Below are 17731 nucleotides of genomic sequence, written 5' to 3'. Positions count from 1 at the left end.
ACAAAAGGTGAGCGTATCGATATAAAAAGAAAATACAAATAAATATATATATATATATATATATATATATATATATATATATATATATATATATATATATATATATAATTTTTTTATTTGTATTATATTTCTTTTTTTTGATTGCAATCATTTTTAAAAATTTTTTTTAATCTGTCCTTTCTAATCCATTTTTCTACCGCTTATTACTCTCGGTGTCTCCCAGCCGCTCAGGCAAATCACATTCTCTAAAGATAAATTTTTCCATCGATATCATTGCCCTCGGCCCACGGCCAAATTTTTTTAAACCCAATGCGGCCCCTGAGTCAAAACGTTTTGGGACCCCTGCTGTAGAAAGTCATGGTGTAAAATGAATATTTCTGAACATATGTTCAGAAATATATATATATATATATATATATATATATATATATATATATATATATATATATATATATATATATATATATATATATATATATATATATATATATATATATATATATATATATATATATATATATATATATATATATATATATATATATATATATTTATATATATATATATATATATATATATATATATATATATATATATATATATATATATATATATATATATATATATATATATATATATATATATATATATATATATATATATATATATATATATATATATATATATATATATATATATTTATATATATATATATACATATATATATTTATGCTGGCAAACAGAAATGAAATGAAAAGCGAGATGGCAGTGCCTACAGAGTAGCTCATTTGCGCACTAAATGGACATTTGAGTATTTGATCAGGAAACGTGCAAATTAAGCAATTTTTACGTAGGAATTACAAAGAAAAACATGGAATCATGTATTGAAAGTACTTATAATAGTAGACAAATGTTCATATGTATCTTATGTTATCATTATTTGTTATTGTCAAGACCCCCTCCCTTTCATGACGCGCAGTCGAACCCACGTTTCCTCTGCAGCTGCAGGCACCTTCTGCTAACCCCTCTGCTGGCAGCATGCTCAGACACGCCTCTGCTCGTGCTGAGCACAACACGCCCACACAGCAACAAGCCTGCAAGCAATCAATGATCAACGCACCTGGACTTGACGAGGGGGAGCGGCATAAAGACCAGCGGACCCGAGGAACCTTTGCCAGAACGTCGCTAACCTTCCAGTAAGCATCACGTCTGGCATTCCCTTTTCCCAGTGATTTCCTCGTCCTTGTGGTTGCTCTATCTCTCCGTGTTTTCCTCCTGGTTCATGCCCTTTTCTATTTCCACAGTGACTCCCCTGTCCTCCGTGATCGTGCCTTGTCACTCGATACCCATCCGGATTCCTGACTGTTCTCCCCGATCCACAACCTCCCTGCTCGGAACCTAGACCACGCTGCCCTGCTCTTGCCCACGACCTCTTGCCTGTCCATGAACTGCCTCTTCGCCTTGCCCCTTTGGATAACGACGAAAGATACAACCAACATTTGCTGACAACAACTCATGGTAATATTTACATTATTAATATTACACATAGTCAACACTCATTCACTTTGAGTAGCATACACACGCCACGTATTCATCAAAGGTTTAAAATAAACCTTGAAAACCGCAGTCCTGCCCTGGTTGTCGCCTTCTTCCCTTCTCTGATACATAACACTCCCAGGTAAAAGCGAGAGCCAAGATTAGATAATGATGTTTTGCCCTTTTTGTCAGTCATCACTTTTTCCCCACACGATGGCGTTTACTAGGGTTGATTACATCTACTCTCCTCACTTTGGAGGGGGGTCATATTTTTTCCCAACTCTAAATGTGGGAAACTGTGAAAAACACACCAAATTGAACGCATCAGTCAAAATGAGTCACACTAACAACAACAATGGAGGAGGGTGAGGGTCTCCTGATAACATCTCACAATGTGGCTATTGTTGAAAAGAGAAGAGTCTGGGCTATAATACCTCAGCGTCCAGTCAGTTTGTTTTTGTTTTTTTCTTTCAGCGTATCCTCAACTCTTACAACACTAATAATAATGAATCTGCTCTGCAACTGAGCAAACATCGATGGTTTACTCATATGCTCCTGAGAACCAGTGTCCTCTACAGTAGACATTTGTTTTTGCTTTACTTCGTTTGTCAGACTTACCGGTATATGTTTAAAAAAAAACAGAAAAAAAATAGCATATTGGAAGCAGGTTGAATGCATGTGTCACTTTTCGATGTTTGTCTGGACCCAAGGATGCAGAGACATCAGAGAAGTGCAGGAAATAAGCCCTTTTTGTTAGGGAAAACGCAGGTAATACAAAAAAACAGTTGGAAACTGCACAAAGAACAAAGCAAACACAGCAAATGATCGAGCATAGGAAGCATCCTGATTGGCAACCAGGATGTCCTTATTGCCAATATTGGATGCTTGAAGGAGCCAGCGCAAAATGGAGGCAAACAGGAAGTGGAAGGAAAATAAGAGCACTGGACAGAAAATAATACAAATACAAGTCATAGGCTTGACAGTTCAAAGTGCCTTGCAAATGCATAAAATTACAAGAAGGCAAGTCAAATCCATCCGTCCACTTATTTTATGCCATTTGTCCCTCTGCCAATCAACCTACCCTATGGTGCACGTATAAATAAAGATTAAATCCGCATGAAAACCCCAAAACCAGTGAAGTTGGCACATTGTGTAAATGGTAAATAAAAACAGAATACAATGATTTGCAAATCCTTTTCAACTTATATTCAATTGAATGGACTGCAAAGACAAAATATTTAACGGTCGAACTGGTAAACTTTGTTATTTTTTGCAAATATTAGCTCATTTGGAATTTGATGCCTGCAACATGTTTCAAAAAAGCTGGCACAAGTGGGAAAAAAAGACAGGAAAAACGTACCTGTCCCGCAACCCCCCCGCGCCCGTGTCGTCGTCGTGTCATTGCTGGTTTACGAGCAGACGAGCATGTTCGGCAGCGCACAATCACTGAGTACTTACAAGCAGACACAGTGTGTAGACAGAAAAGGTAGAACGGACGCATTTTGGCTTAAAAACTAACGATAAAGGTGAAGTTATAACACTGAAACGCCCTCAGGAAGAGATGCTTTAAGACATGGCTGGCTAGCGTTTTAGTTAGCGGTACTTCTAAATCACTAATCCTGGTCTAAAGTAAGTTTCAATCAATCAATCAATGTTTATTTATATAGCCCTAAATCACAAGTGTCTCAAAGGGCTGCACAAGCCACAACGACATCCTCGGTACAGAGCCCACATACGGGCAAGGAAAAACTCACCCCAGTGGGACGTCGGTGAATGACTATGAGAAACCTTGGAGAGGACCGCATATGTGGGTATCTCCCCCCTCTAGGGGAGACCGAAAGCAATGGATGTCGAGTGGGTCTGACATAATATTGTGAAAGTCCAGTCCACAGTGGATCCAACACATCAGCGGGAGTCCAGTCCATAGTGGGGCCAGCAGGAAACCATCCCGAGCGGAGACGGGTCAGCAGCGCAGAGATGTCCCCAACCGATGCACAGGCTAGTGGTCCACCCGGGGTCCCGACCCTGGACAGCCAGCACTTCATCCATGGCCACCGGACCTATGCAACTCCCCCTCCCAAGGGACAGGGGAGAAGAGGAGAGAAGAAAAGAAACGGCAGATCAACTCGTCTAAAAAGGGGGGGTCTATTTAAAGGCTAGATTATACAAATGAGTTTTAAGATGGGACTTAAATGCTTCTAGTTTCTTACAAGTATCATCCCTGCAGGACGAGGAATAGCTAAACATGCTTCACTACATACCGTAGCTCACCGGCGTCACAATGTAAACAAATGCCATTGGTGGATCTACACCTAACATCCACTGTAATGATATCAAGTACAAGCATGTATCTAGTCGATACTACTATGATTTGGTCGATATTTTTTGGCATCACAACATTTTCTTTTGTTTCTTTAAAATGTATATTATGTTTATAAACTCAGGAAATATGTCCCTGGACACATGAGGACTTTGAATATGACCAATGTATGATCCTGTAACTACTTGGTATCGGATTGATACCCAAATTTGTGGTATCACCCAAAACTAATGTAAAGTATCAAACAACAGAAGAATAAGTGATTATTACCTTTTAACAGAAGTGTAGATAGAACATGTTAAAAGAGAAAGTAAGCAGATATTAACAGTAAATGAACAAGTAGATTAATAATTCATTTTTTACCACTTGTCCTTAATAATGTTGACAAAAGTTGTCTTGTATGTTCACTATTTTATTTAAGGACTTAACTGCAATAAGAAACATATGTTTCATGTACCCTAAGATTTTTTGTTAAAATAAAGCCAATAATGCAATTTTTTTTGTGGTCCCCTTTTTTTTTTAGAAAAGTACCGAAAAGTACCCAAATAATTTTAGTACCGCTGCCGGTACCACAATATTGGTATCGTTACAACATTAGTTCTGGATTATAATTTTTTCTCAAAGTAATCGTTGTTGGCGCTCACAAATTCTGCTGGATTATCATTGTTGTTGATGGGGAAAGGATCTGTAGTTCCTAACTCTGCATCACGGTTACACAAACGCACAATTAGATAAATAAAAGTTATAATGCATTAGTAAATTAACACCACTATAATGCAAATGAGCCCCAAAAGGGACTATTTATTGAAATACAAAGACGGCCGCCATCGTTTACTCTTAATGCGATAGGTCAAAATGACATCATTACCCAGGATGCAGGAGACCGCCAGCAAGAGACCACACCCCAAGCGGGCAGAAAGACGGGACGCCCCGCCCCAAGGGGCCCAGGGACTCTCCGCAAGCCGAACGGGAACTGGGCCCCCATGAGCCCAACCCACCCCCCCCAGGAGAGCACGGCGGGGCCCGTCCCAGGCCACCCCACCCAAGTCGACCGCAGTAGGCCACGGGAACCAACGATGGGGATGGAACGTCCAGCAACTGCCCTGGCGGATCCTACCCCTGAGGGAAGAGAAAGAGAGGAAAAAAATACAAATAAAATAACACAAGGTCACTACCCCAGTGGTTGGCTGCCATGCAACACTGCAGAATACTATGCAACACACCGAGGTGCCTTGATTGATGCGTGGACTAGACCCAGCAGGCCCCCACCAAGACGGGCATCTTTTAGAGGGGGGACAGTGGGACCCCGGGGCCCCAGACACGCAGCCCGGCTTATTAACTCTTCAAATGGCTCGGGAATCTCTGTGAGGTTAATACTCTTTTGATCATATCTATTTATTTATTAACTTTGGAAGTCTTTTGGTGTGATAAATCAGATATATATGATAATAGCTTCAATATAGAGGCGACTAGTTTTTCCACTCTACTGGTACTTTAAAGTAGGAATTGTACTTCAAAGTTGCACTTTTTAAGACACATTTATTTTGGGAATTAACATGCTGCCATAAAGTAATAATGGTGTTTTTTCCAACCTTTTCTGAACGGTTATTAAAACGTCAGCGTCGAAAGACCTGTGATTTTTTTTTTTTTCTATATAATGTTACAGCTTCCACCCACACCATGAAAGCAAGCCTAATATTACCTCTCAGTCTCCGCTCCCCTCCTTTAATGCCAACCAGCTAATTACGGACATTATCATGTGGTATCAGTGCTGCTGCTAATCATACATATGGGTCATGAGAGGCTTTAAAACAGAAAAGAGCATAAAAACGAAAGAAAAAAGCCTTGCCTGTTGTTGCTGGAATGATAATTATCATCATTTATCACATTTTAAAAAAAATAGTTTAAAAACCCAGAACAACGTGCTGAATGGAGTCAAATTGTTTGAAACAATTTCTGGAACTGAGAGGAATAATACATTTAAGGTAGGGCTGGGCGATATATCGAATATACTCAATATATCGCGGGTTTGTCTTTGTGCGATGTAGAAAATAACTATTTTGTGAGTATTCGAGTACCGTATTTTACGCACTGTAAGGCGCACCGGATTATAAGGCGCACCTTCAATAAATGGCATATTTCAAAACTTTGTTCATATATAAGGCGCACCGGATTATAAGGCGCACCTATGCATCCATTAGATGGAGCTGCGCTAAAGGGAATGCCAACAAAACAGTCAGATAGGTCAGTCAAACGTTATTAATAGATTACAAACCAGTGTTATGACAACTCTGTTCTCTCCCAAAATGAATAAACAGCTGATTTACTCGTGTTACGGTAAATCAAACGTTAGTGCAATCACAATATAGTAACACTCGAAATTGTGCAGAGCAATAACAATATATCAATAACTCAACGTTGCTCAAACGTTAATGTCACACAACACAACACACAAAATAAACATGTAAAGCTCACTTTATGAAGGTATTCCTCATCCACGAATCGCTCAAATTCTTCTTCTTCAGTGTCCGAATTAAACAGTTGGGCGAATACGGCATCCAAAATGCCCGACTCCGTCTCGTCGAAGTCATTAATGGAGTCAGTGTCGCTGCTGTTGTGTAGCAGTTCAGTGACAATTCCTGCCTTCCTGAAAGCTCGGACCACAGTTGAGACTGATATATCAGCCCAGGCATTTACGATCCACTGGCAGATAGTGGCGTATGTCGTCCGGCGCTGTCTCCCTGTCTTGGTGAACGTGTGCTCGCCTTCTGTCATCCGTGTTCCACTGCGTGACTGATCGCTTTGAGTTTAAACTCTGCGTCGTAAGCATAGGTGGATTAATGACCGGGCCTACCGGGCCCAGGCCCAGGGGGCCAGAGGCCCCAAGGGGCCAGGCCAACTTGGCCCCGCGGCCGCGACCCAAGCAAAACTACTTTTGCAAAAATAATAATCTTAAGCCCCAAGGGGCCAGGCCAACTTGGCCCCGCGGCCATGATCCATAGAGGGTAAGAGGCCCCAAGGGGCCAGGTCAACTTGGCCCCGCGGCCGCGACCCACAGAGGGCCAGAGGCCCCAAGGGGCCAGGCCAACATGGCCCCGCGGCCATGATCCATAGACGGTCAGAGGCCCCAAGGGGCCAGGCCAACTTGGCCCCGCGGCCACGATCCATAGAGGGTCAGAGGCCCCAGGGGGCCAGGTCAACTTGGCCCCGCGGCCACGATCCATAGACGGTCAGAGGCCCCAAGGGGCCAGGCCAACTTGGCCCCGCGGCCACGACCCACAGAAGGCCAGAGGCCCCAAAGGGCCAGGCCAACTTGGCCCCGCGGCCGCGAGCCACAGAAGGCCAGAGGCCCCAAGGGGCCAGGTCAACTTGGCCCCGCGGCCACGATCCATAGAGGGTAAGAGGCCCCAAGGGGCCAGGTCAACTTGGCCCCGCGGCCGCGACCCACAGAGGGCCTGAGGTCCTAAGGGGTCAGGCCAACTTGGCCCCGCGGCCATGATCCATAGAGGGCCAGAGGCCCCGAGGGGTCAGGCCAACTTGGCCCCGATCCATAGAGGGTCAGAGGCCCCAAGGGGCCAGGCCAACTTGGCCCCGCGGCCACGACCCACAGAGGCCCCAAGGGGCCAGGCAAAATTGGCCCCGCGGCCATGATCCACAGAGGGCCAGAGGCTCTCAATCATTATTATCAAAGCTAATTCTCAAATTGGATGGATCACACAACCTCACTCACATATTCTTTATCAATTATTAAAGGTTGTTTCTGAATTTTGATCACAGAACTTAATGCAAATATTCTTGATTGATTGACAAAGCTCATTCTCAAATTTTGATTACACAACCTTACTCTGACAAATTATCATTATCAAAAAGCTCTATCTCGAATTTGGATCACAGAATCTCACTCAAGTATTCTTAGCTGTGCCCCTCCCCCATCAAGTCTTTCATAAACCGGTCTGTTCTTTTAGAATCTCCTCATTTGGTATTTTGAACTCGTGAGAGACTGCTCAAAATTTGGTTTCCTTTCCCTCAGTTCAGACTCAGAGATAATTTGAAATCATTCAACAAGAAGTTTAACGCGCGCACACACACACACACACACACTTGAGTTGAGCATTACTTGGAAATTCTTATATTTTCCATTTTGCTGTTATTATCAGCATCTTCCCATTTTGTCCTTTTCTTTCGAGAAAGTTTACAGTCTGACATTTGTCACTGCTGTCAGTTAATAACTTTTTGGTCTTTGAGCCATTTTGTCATTTTCTCGATTCGATCGTCACTGACCACTCTCTCCTGTCTGGCAGACATCGTTGCTGCCATCATAGCTAGCAAGCTGCCTGCAGCGGGTCATCCCTATGTTCCCCGTCCCTATGTTACCCGGGTCCTATGTTCCCCTCTACCGGGGAACTAAGGACCCTTTTTAAAAAAAAGGGTTCTATGTTCCCCGCTGCGGGGAACGTACAACACTTTTTCCAGAAAAGGGTTCTATGTTCCCCGCTGCTTCCAATGCGCGACTGAGTAAGACGCACGCAGACACGCATGACAGAGACGCGTTTAAGTTGTCGAAGGAAGGAAGTTCGCGTTTGAGTTGCTCTATCTGCTGCCGCACGCCCTGTGACAGGTTAGGTTTAGGGATGGTTTTGGTCAGGGCACAATTTCGCCAAAAAAGTGCTCCACAACGCCCTGTGACAGGTTAGGTTTAGGGATAGTTTTGGTCAGGGCACAATTTCGCCAAAAAAAAGTGCTCCACAACGCCCTGTGACAGGTTAGGTTTAGGGATGGTTTTGGTCAGGGCACAATTTCGCAATTTCGCCAGATACAATGCAGGGAACATAGGACCCTTTTTTAGAAAAAGGGTCCTAAGTTCCCCGGTCGCATACAAAGACCCAGGAACAACCGGGGAACATAGGACCCGGGGAACATAGGACCCGGGGAACATAGGCACGCTCCCGCCTGCAGATAGCAACATTTTGGTGTCCTTTGGGAAAATATTTAGAAAGAAGACAAAAGTACACACAGTTGTACAACTATTATCTTTATGATCTTTTTTTTGTTAGTTTCTCTGTTACTGTGTGTGGCCAATTAAGCGACTTTTGGCCATACCTGGCTGGTGACATTTAGCGACTTTCTGGTTGATGTTAAGATTAATAATAGCAACAGTTCTCTTCATCTTAATGCAATTTATTGTGTCTGTCTCTCCACATTTTGCCATTAGGTACTTTGAGCTCTTGTTGGTCAGTCACTCTAAGGTACATTGTTGCTGCCATCATAGCTAGCAAGCTGCCTGCAGATAGCGACATTTTGGTGTCCTTTGAGAAATATTAAGAAAGAAGACAAAAGTACAAGACATTGTACGATTACTATCTTTTTAAAATTATTTGTTTCACTGTGTGATTGACCGACTTTGCCGCTAGATTTCGCGTCTTTTGGCCATACCTGGCTAGCGACTAAAAACATCATTTAGCGACTTTTTGGTTGTGAAGATAAGTGGTAAAAGCAGATCTTCCTGTTGGTCTTCCCACATTTTGCCATTTGGTACTTTGCACTCTTCTTGGTCACTCCAAGGCATTTGTCCCTGCCTTCAGCTAGTCACTTGGCTCTTTTGGAATATATTTCACTGTAATTGGCTCTCTCTCTCTCTTTCTCCTCAGTACAAATCAGCCTGTTCCCTTGCCATTCATCACTGACCACTCTGCTCTCCTGTCTGTCAGACATTATTGCTGCTTGCAGATAGCTTGGGGTCCTTAGAGAAAATATCAGAAGAGAAAAGTACACAATTATCTTAATTATCTTTTTTATTCAGTCAGTCCTTCAGTGAGTCCCAGTGTGTTGGCGATTAAGCAACGTTGGCATTCAATTAGCGACTTTTGGCCATACATGGCTGGCGACTCAAAAAACTAGAAAAAAAGTACAAAAAGTTGTACAATTAATATCTTTATTATCCTTAATTCCCCTGAATCCTAGAGTGTGTTGCAATTAAGCAACTTTGCTGCTAGGTTTAGCGACTCTTGTTTTGGGCATACCTGGCTAGCGACTACAAACATTATTCAGCAACTTTTTGGCTGTTAAGATTAACGTTAATAAATTAAATCCTAATACAATTTATTGTGTTGGTCTCGCCATCTTGCTATTAGGTACTTTGAATTCTTGTTGGTCTCTGCTAAGGTATCTGGCTGTTGTCTTTGCCTTCAGTTAGTCACTTGGCTCTGGAATATATTTAACTGTACTTGGCTCTCTCTTTCTCCTCAGTACAAATCAGTCTGTTCCCTTGCCATTTAGACATTTTCTTGATTGGATCATCACTGACCACTCTGCTCTCCTGCTGTCTATCAGACATTGTTGCTCCCATCATAGCTAGCAAGCTGCCTTGGTGTCCTTTGTGAAAATATTTAGATAGAAGACTAAAGTGCACAAAGGTGTACAATTATTATCTTTTCAAAATATTTGTTTCACTGTCAGTGTGATTGACCGACTTTGCCGCTAGATTTCGCGTCTTTTGGCCATACCTGGCTAGCGACTGAAAACATAATTTAGCAACTTTTTGGTTGTGAAGATAAGAGGTAAAAGCAGATCTGCCTGTTGGTCTTTCCACATTTTGCCATTTGGTACTTTGCACTCTTGTTGGTCACTCCAAGGCATTTGTCCCTGCCTTCAGCTAGTCACTTGGCTCTTTTGGAATATATTTCACTGTAATTGGCTCTCTCTCTCTTTCTCCTCAGTACAAATCAGTCTGTTCCCTTGCCATTTAGACATTTTCTTGATTCGATCATCACTGACCACTCTGCTCTCCTGCTGTCTATCAGACGAATCAGTTGATTCTCTGCTCTCAATTGTCTATGCTAGTAAGCTGTTATTCTCTGCTTTGGAGTGTTGATGCTGGGTTGCTAGTTTTCTAAATCACCTCACACACTTGAAGGAAGCAGCACCGATCATAAACACACAAACAAACTCACACACACACACACACACACACACACACACACACACACACACACATAGTTGGTTTATCTGTTGTGATAGGCAAAGAGCCAATGTGCAAAGAAAGAAGGGAAATATGGATCATAAACGTTTAAGTGGAGGAGCTAGAAAAAAAATTCAGCAAGAAAAGAAAAAAAAGGAATCAGTTTTACTTGAGAGTGTTCCAAATATCTCCAGCTTCTTCAGTACAAAGACATCTGCTGAAAGCAATTCTATAAATGCTACTGCAAATTCAGCTAAGGTTAGCAATGCACCTGAGCTAGCATGTAGCTCCCAAGATCCTGAGACCACTACAAGTGTAGACACTGAACCAAATGCTTCTGATGCTTATGATTCAACCAATTCAGCAGTAGCCAGTTGCTCGGATGAATGTGAGGTCACTGCACCTCTGGACAGCATAGAAAATGAGCTGAATCTTTCTTCAACACCATCTACAGTGACAACTCTACCTAGTGATCCCGCTAAATGGGCTGAGACCCTCACTGAGTCAATGAAGGAAGTTCTTATTCAAAGAGGTGCAAAATCATTTCACAACCGTCACAGCCATTATCCAGCTTCTGTGAGGAACAGTGGGCTAGGAGGCAAAACCCGATGCCTAAACAATGAACATTTTACTTCACACTTGCCCAATGGACAACGAGTACAAAGAGAGTGGCTGATGTACTCTCCCTCTACTGGTAATGTTTACTGCTTTGCATGCAAACTGTTTTCCCCAAAAACGCATTCTTTTGTGACAGGCTATTGTGATTGGAAACACTCAGAAAGATTTGGTGAACATGAGCGAAGTGCTGAGCACATAACCTGCATGCAAGCAGTCTTGAACCGCGCCAAAGGTGCCACAGTTGATGCAGACCTGTTCAAACAGTTTCAGGCAGAGAGCAGCTATTGGAGGCAGGTGTTACAAAGAGTTGTTGCAGTCATTAAATTCCTTGCAGAAAGGGGCCTTGCATTTAGGGGTAAAAATGAATCGTTAGGGTCTCCTCTCAATGGGAACTACCTTGGTATTCTGGAGGTCCTGGCTGAATTTGATCCCTTTCTAAAGGATCACATCAGAAAGTTTGGGCAGATGGGTCGAGGTAATACCTCATATCTGTCCTCCACCATTTGTGAGGAATTCATTGAATTGATGGGTGCAAAAACCAAACAGGCTATAGCAGATGAACTGCAAGCAAGCAAATACTACTCTATCATTGTGGATTCAACCCCAGATTTATCTCATGTGGACCAATTGACATTCATATTCCGTTTTGTTAGCAAAGAGGGCAGTGTTGTTGAACGCTTTGTGGGTTTTGAGCCCATTACTAGCCATACAGGTGAAAGTTTGGCTAACTGTGTCATGTCTGTGTTGGAAAATCTAGGGTTAGAGCTGTCAAATTGCAGGGGGCAGGCTTATGATAATGCCAGCAACATGTCAGGGAGGTATAATGGGTTGCAGGCTCACTTAAAGAAAAGCAACCCATTAATACACTATATTCCATGTGCAGCTCACTCTTTGAATTTGGTGGGAGTCAACAGCATTGACAGATGTGGAAATGAAGTCTCTAAGTATTTTGACTTGATTCAGTCTATTTACAACTTCACAACTGCATCCACACACCGATGGGACAGGGTATTTGGCAATTCCAACATAGATCTCACACTTAAAGCTTTATCCAACACGCGTTGGAGTTGCCGTGCAGAATCTACCAAAGCACTGTGGCAGAACTACAGTAAAATAAAAGCAGCACTACAGGTTATTTCCACTGATGACACAGAGAAACGAGACACACGAACTGAAGCTGACAGTCTAGTGCGGAAGCTGGATTCACTTGAGATGGCCTTCATGGCAGGCTTTTGGGACACTGTTCTGTCCAGATTTCAGGCCACAAGTCTGCAACTTCAAAAAGCAGACATGGACCTTGGTACAGCAGTTAGATTGCTGGAATCTCTGCGCACCTTTGTTCTCTCCCAAAGAGATCTATTTGATCATTTTGAGCAGAAAGCCTTAAACATGTTGGGTGGCACCCCATCTTACAGGGCTGAACGGACGAGGAAACGTAAAAAGTTTGCTGATGAATCAGCATCCCCAGATGTTGTGCTTGAGGGAAGGCAACTGTTTCAAATAGAGACATTTATTGCCTCTATTGATCAACTGAGTTCAAGCCTTAATCACCGTCTGGAGGCCTACAAACATCTGAACAATTTGTTCAGTGTCCTTTTCTCTTTGGATACAGAGTCCAATGCTTCAGTCCTTCACAAGGCCAAGATTCTCACTGAATCATACCCATCTGACCTCAATGAAAGTCTTGGACAGGAGCTTATACAGTTCAAATCTTTTATACAGCTCAACAACACTGATGAGGAGAGGACCCCTTCAGGACTGCTCAAAACAATAATACATTTTGGACTACAGCCTACGTTTCCTAATACATACATTGCGCTACAGATTTTTCTCACTCTACCGGTCAGTAACTGTGAGGGAGAACGCTCATTCTCTCTTTTGTCAAGAGTAAAAAATGAGCTGCGCACAAGAATGACTCAGAAAAGATTAAATGCGTTATCTCTAATGGCAATTGAGAGTGAGCTGACAAGAGAGTTGGACTTCAATGATGTGGTGGATGATTTTGCAAAATTGAAAGCACGAAAGAAACCCCTTGCTTAAAGGTGCACTGTGTAAGATTTTTAGGTTATTTCCAGAATTCACCCATTCACTAATGTTAGGCTACCTGTTTTCATGAATACTTACCACCACCATAAAATTCTAAGTATCCATTATGACTTGGAGAATTGCACTTTTGCCATTTCTGGGAAGTGTCACCTGGATTGTGAAGATAGGATTGACTTTAGGCAGAAGCTTGGTGCTTTCTCTGGCAAACTGAACCTCAAGCTTCATTCTCTGCAGCTTTGCATTCTTGTGCAGACTTTCATCCACAAGGAACTTTTCAACTTCCCCACTATCGTGAAGGGGCCATCAAAAGATTTCAGTGTGTCCAGCATGTCTAGTCTCTTACTCTCCTTTCTTTGAGCCATCTCTTGTTTCTCATCTGCCCTACTCTCGAATTTTGCCTTCATGAATTTACTCCAGTTGAGTTCAACCTCCCTTTTTGCTTGTGCTGCTGCCTTGAAACCTCTGAAGCTCCTGGCTCTTCTGTAAAATTATTGACCTATTGACTGCGTTCAGTGTGCCCAACTTCTTCAGTTTGTAGTCCACCTTGCCACATTGTCTCTCCATCCCAATGTTGTGCACAGGGGTGCCATCAATGTTACTAGCCTGTTCACTGACAGGGTCCATTGGGAAGGTCTCCTCATCCATCCTCTGCCTGGCCAGGACAGTCTTCAGATGGGGCAGCATGAGATCTGTCAGCTGCTTCACTTCATCCAAGTATTCGGCAGCCACGTCTGACACTGAGTTCAGGACATGTCCAGTGCCTGTCCAGCCACTATAGCATTCTTGGAAATGGGCTATCTTGACCTGCATGCAGCCCTTGTACCATGAACTGGCCTACACCTTTCTTTGTGGTGCTCTCCGATGCATGTTATCATTTTACCTTTCTCCTTCTCCTCAAGCTTAACCACAAATAGATACAGACTTTGAGCCTCAATTTGCTGCACAGCTGCCGTTATGCCAATGTGTTTTCCTAAGATATTATTTTATTTTTAATGATAGAAGGGAGGAAAAGGGGGCAAAAATCATGTCCGATTTAGTTTTTTGGGTGGGTTGGGGGGTTTATTTCATGATAGCTACCAACTTCCAATACATAATATCTCTCAAATGACCCAATGCACCATCACTGAAGTGGGCGTAATCATTTTCAAAAATGTTTATTTTTAGGCCATTTATCCCCTCCCCCTGTGTCTGTGTGAAACCTGTGCTTGTCAGTGTCTGTGTGGTATACCTAATAGTGTGTGTGCAGTATGTGCACTCTTCTGTACAGTACAGTGTGCATGTCTGTTCACAGTATACAGTATTTCTTGCATAGTGCGTGCGTGTGTGTGCGCCCACACGCGCGGGGGGTTGAGGGGCCAAGACCATGTCAGGCCCAGGGGGCCAAAATTTCTTAATCCGCCCCTGGTCGTAAGCGTGTCTCTTAATAGGAGCCATTTTGGGGTCTTTACATAAACACACAAATGGAAATGAAACGTCATATATCCCAGCATGCACCGTGCGCTTCTTCTTCTACGGGGGCGGCTGCTTACCATAGAATAACTTCTTCTTCTACGGGGGGAAATGAAGTCGGCAGCTGCTTACCGTAGAAGAAGAACTTTTTCTTCTAGGGGGAAGAAGAAGTTGGCGGCTGTTTACCATAGTTGCGAGACCTAAACTTTATGAAAATGAAGTTTAGGTTTGTTGTGGCTCAATATTGGTCCATATATAAGGCGCACCGGATTATAAGGCGCACTGTCAGCTTTTGACAAAATTGGAGGGTTTTAGGTGCGCCTTATAGTGCGGAAAATACGGTATATGTTCTCACGCAAGTGCTTTTAGCTGCGGGCATTACATTACAGGCTCTTCTCACTCTTTCTTGTCTCTCCTTCTAACAGAGACAAAAAACAAGCACACCTTCTTACACACAGTACGTCACATACTGTCGCGCATGCAACATCATACGCCCTCGCGGAGCAGAGAGGTAGCGGCATGGGTAACGTTAGCTGTGGCAGGTGGTGCTAGCGGCGGTGGTTTGGCTTCAAGCGGGAAGATGTTGAACAGAAAACAGTAATATGTCAAGTATGCGGCAAAGCGTTGCTACAAAAAGTAGCGGCACTACTACTTTGTAGCATCGTTTGAAAAGTCACCCACTAGAGAATGAAGAGTTTGATTGATTGATTGAGACTTTTATTAGTAGGTTGCACAGTGAAGTACATATTCCGTACAATTGACCACTAAATGGTAACACCCGAATACGTTTTTCAACTTGTTTAAGTCGGGGTCCACTTAAATTGATTCATGATACAGATATATACTATCATATATACTATCATCATAATACAGTCATCACACAAGATAATCACATTGAATTATTTACATTATTTACAATCAGGGGTGTGGAGGGGGGGGGGGATGGGGGGGGGGGGATATGGACATCAAGTAGTGGACATAGAGAGAGAGAGAGAAAGCGAGAGATCAGAAGGCATAAGAAAAAGAAAAAGTATCTGCATTTGATTGTTTACATTTGATTATTAGCAATCCGGGGAGGGTGTTAGTTTAGGGTTGTAGCTGCCTGGAGGTGAACTTTTATTGCGGTTTTGAAGGAGGATAGAGATGCCCTTTCTTTTATACCTGTTGGGAGCGCATGCTTGAAACTCCGCATGTCAACATCTCCGGCCGGTGCCACACCCAACAAAATGCAGAAGCAACCAGCACTGACCCAATTAAGCCTGGCGTCTTTCATTTCCACATCAACACTGCATAAAAAAAAGTGTCCAAAACAGAAGGAGATAACGTCCGCAGTAACATACCACATAGCGAAGGACATACGCTATTTGATTTCCTATTATGCAGCTCATTTTTATTTGACAGTTATTGAAATATCTTGTGTGACATCATGCACAAAAGTGCACTTTATTTGTTTTAAACTATTGTAGTGGCGTTCTGTACAAAAAGTGCACTTTAATTTAGTGTTTTTTTTGACATGTCATCTTAGTGACATCATGCACAAAAGTGCACTCATAGCTCGTTTTAAAATGTCTCTGACAATCTTGCACTTTCTGTTTTGGAAATGACATGAATGTTTGTGCCACTGCTTAATAACTGTTTAATAAATACACTTTCGGTAAATTGACTTAGTTGTGATTTCCCTCTCTGCATGAAAGTTGAAAATGAGCATATATTAATGCAGTATGAACAAGAATGTTTTAATGTAGACACATAGAATCATCATACTGCTGTGATTATATGCATCGAGTGTTCATTCAAGGCTAAGGCAAAATATCGAGATATATATCATGTATTGTGACATGGCCTAAAAATATCGAGATATTAATAAAAGGCCATATCGCCCAGCCCTAATTTTTTGGAATACCATTTTAGCGTTTACAGATTGTGGATTTAACAAAAATGTTAATGGTTCATTTTAGGTTACGACACACAAAACATGGAGGTTGACTCACATGGCTATGTAGTACATCCGCTGTGTGTGTGCGTGTGTGTGATGTCACCTGATCTTAATCATGGTGGTTCAAGGGGATAACAAACAGCATGTTGCAGTCCAGAGTCATTAAGTCAAGTCAAGTCAAGTCAAATGTTATGTATATAGCACATTTCATACACGGAGGCAATTAGACTTAGACTTAGACTTAGACTTCCTTTTTATTGTCATTCAAATTTGAACTTTACAGCACAGATAAGAACGACATTTCATTACATAAGCTCATGGTAGTGCAGGATAAAAAAGCAATAAGGTGCATATATAAATAAATAAACATATATAAATATATATAAATAATATATAAATTCAAGGTGGCTTTACAAAACAAAATAATTGAAAACAAGCAAGGAGGCAATGCATAGCATTTCACATAGAGTCAATATCGCAGTGATCATTTGAGGAATCAACATCATCAGCAGATTAAGACCTTCATATAGAATCATATTATTAATTGAACAATAGAGCATAATAAGTCTTGAGATAAAGAACATTTATTAAAATGTATTAAAACAATAAAGATGAAAGATTAATTAAACCCATCGACTTCAGAAATTTAGTGGCAGTTAAAAGCAAAAGTAAATAAAAAGGTTTTAAGTTTAGATTTAAAAAATAGGTAGGTTAGGGGCAGATCTAATCTGCGTTCAAAGAACTCTGGCTTATTAGTGATTCCCAGAGCCCAAAAAAAGTCTGCGGGCTATAGAGCCTTTTCTATTCGGGCTCCAGTACTCTGGAATGCCCTCCCGGTAACAGTTAGAGATGCTACCTCAGTAGAAGC

This window comes from Entelurus aequoreus, linkage group LG22 (genome assembly GCF_033978785.1).
Source record: "Entelurus aequoreus isolate RoL-2023_Sb linkage group LG22, RoL_Eaeq_v1.1, whole genome shotgun sequence".
Lineage (NCBI taxonomy): Eukaryota > Metazoa > Chordata > Actinopteri > Syngnathiformes > Syngnathidae > Entelurus > Entelurus aequoreus.
The sequence above is the reverse complement of the archived record's forward strand: the minus strand, read 5'-3'. Positions refer to the sequence as shown.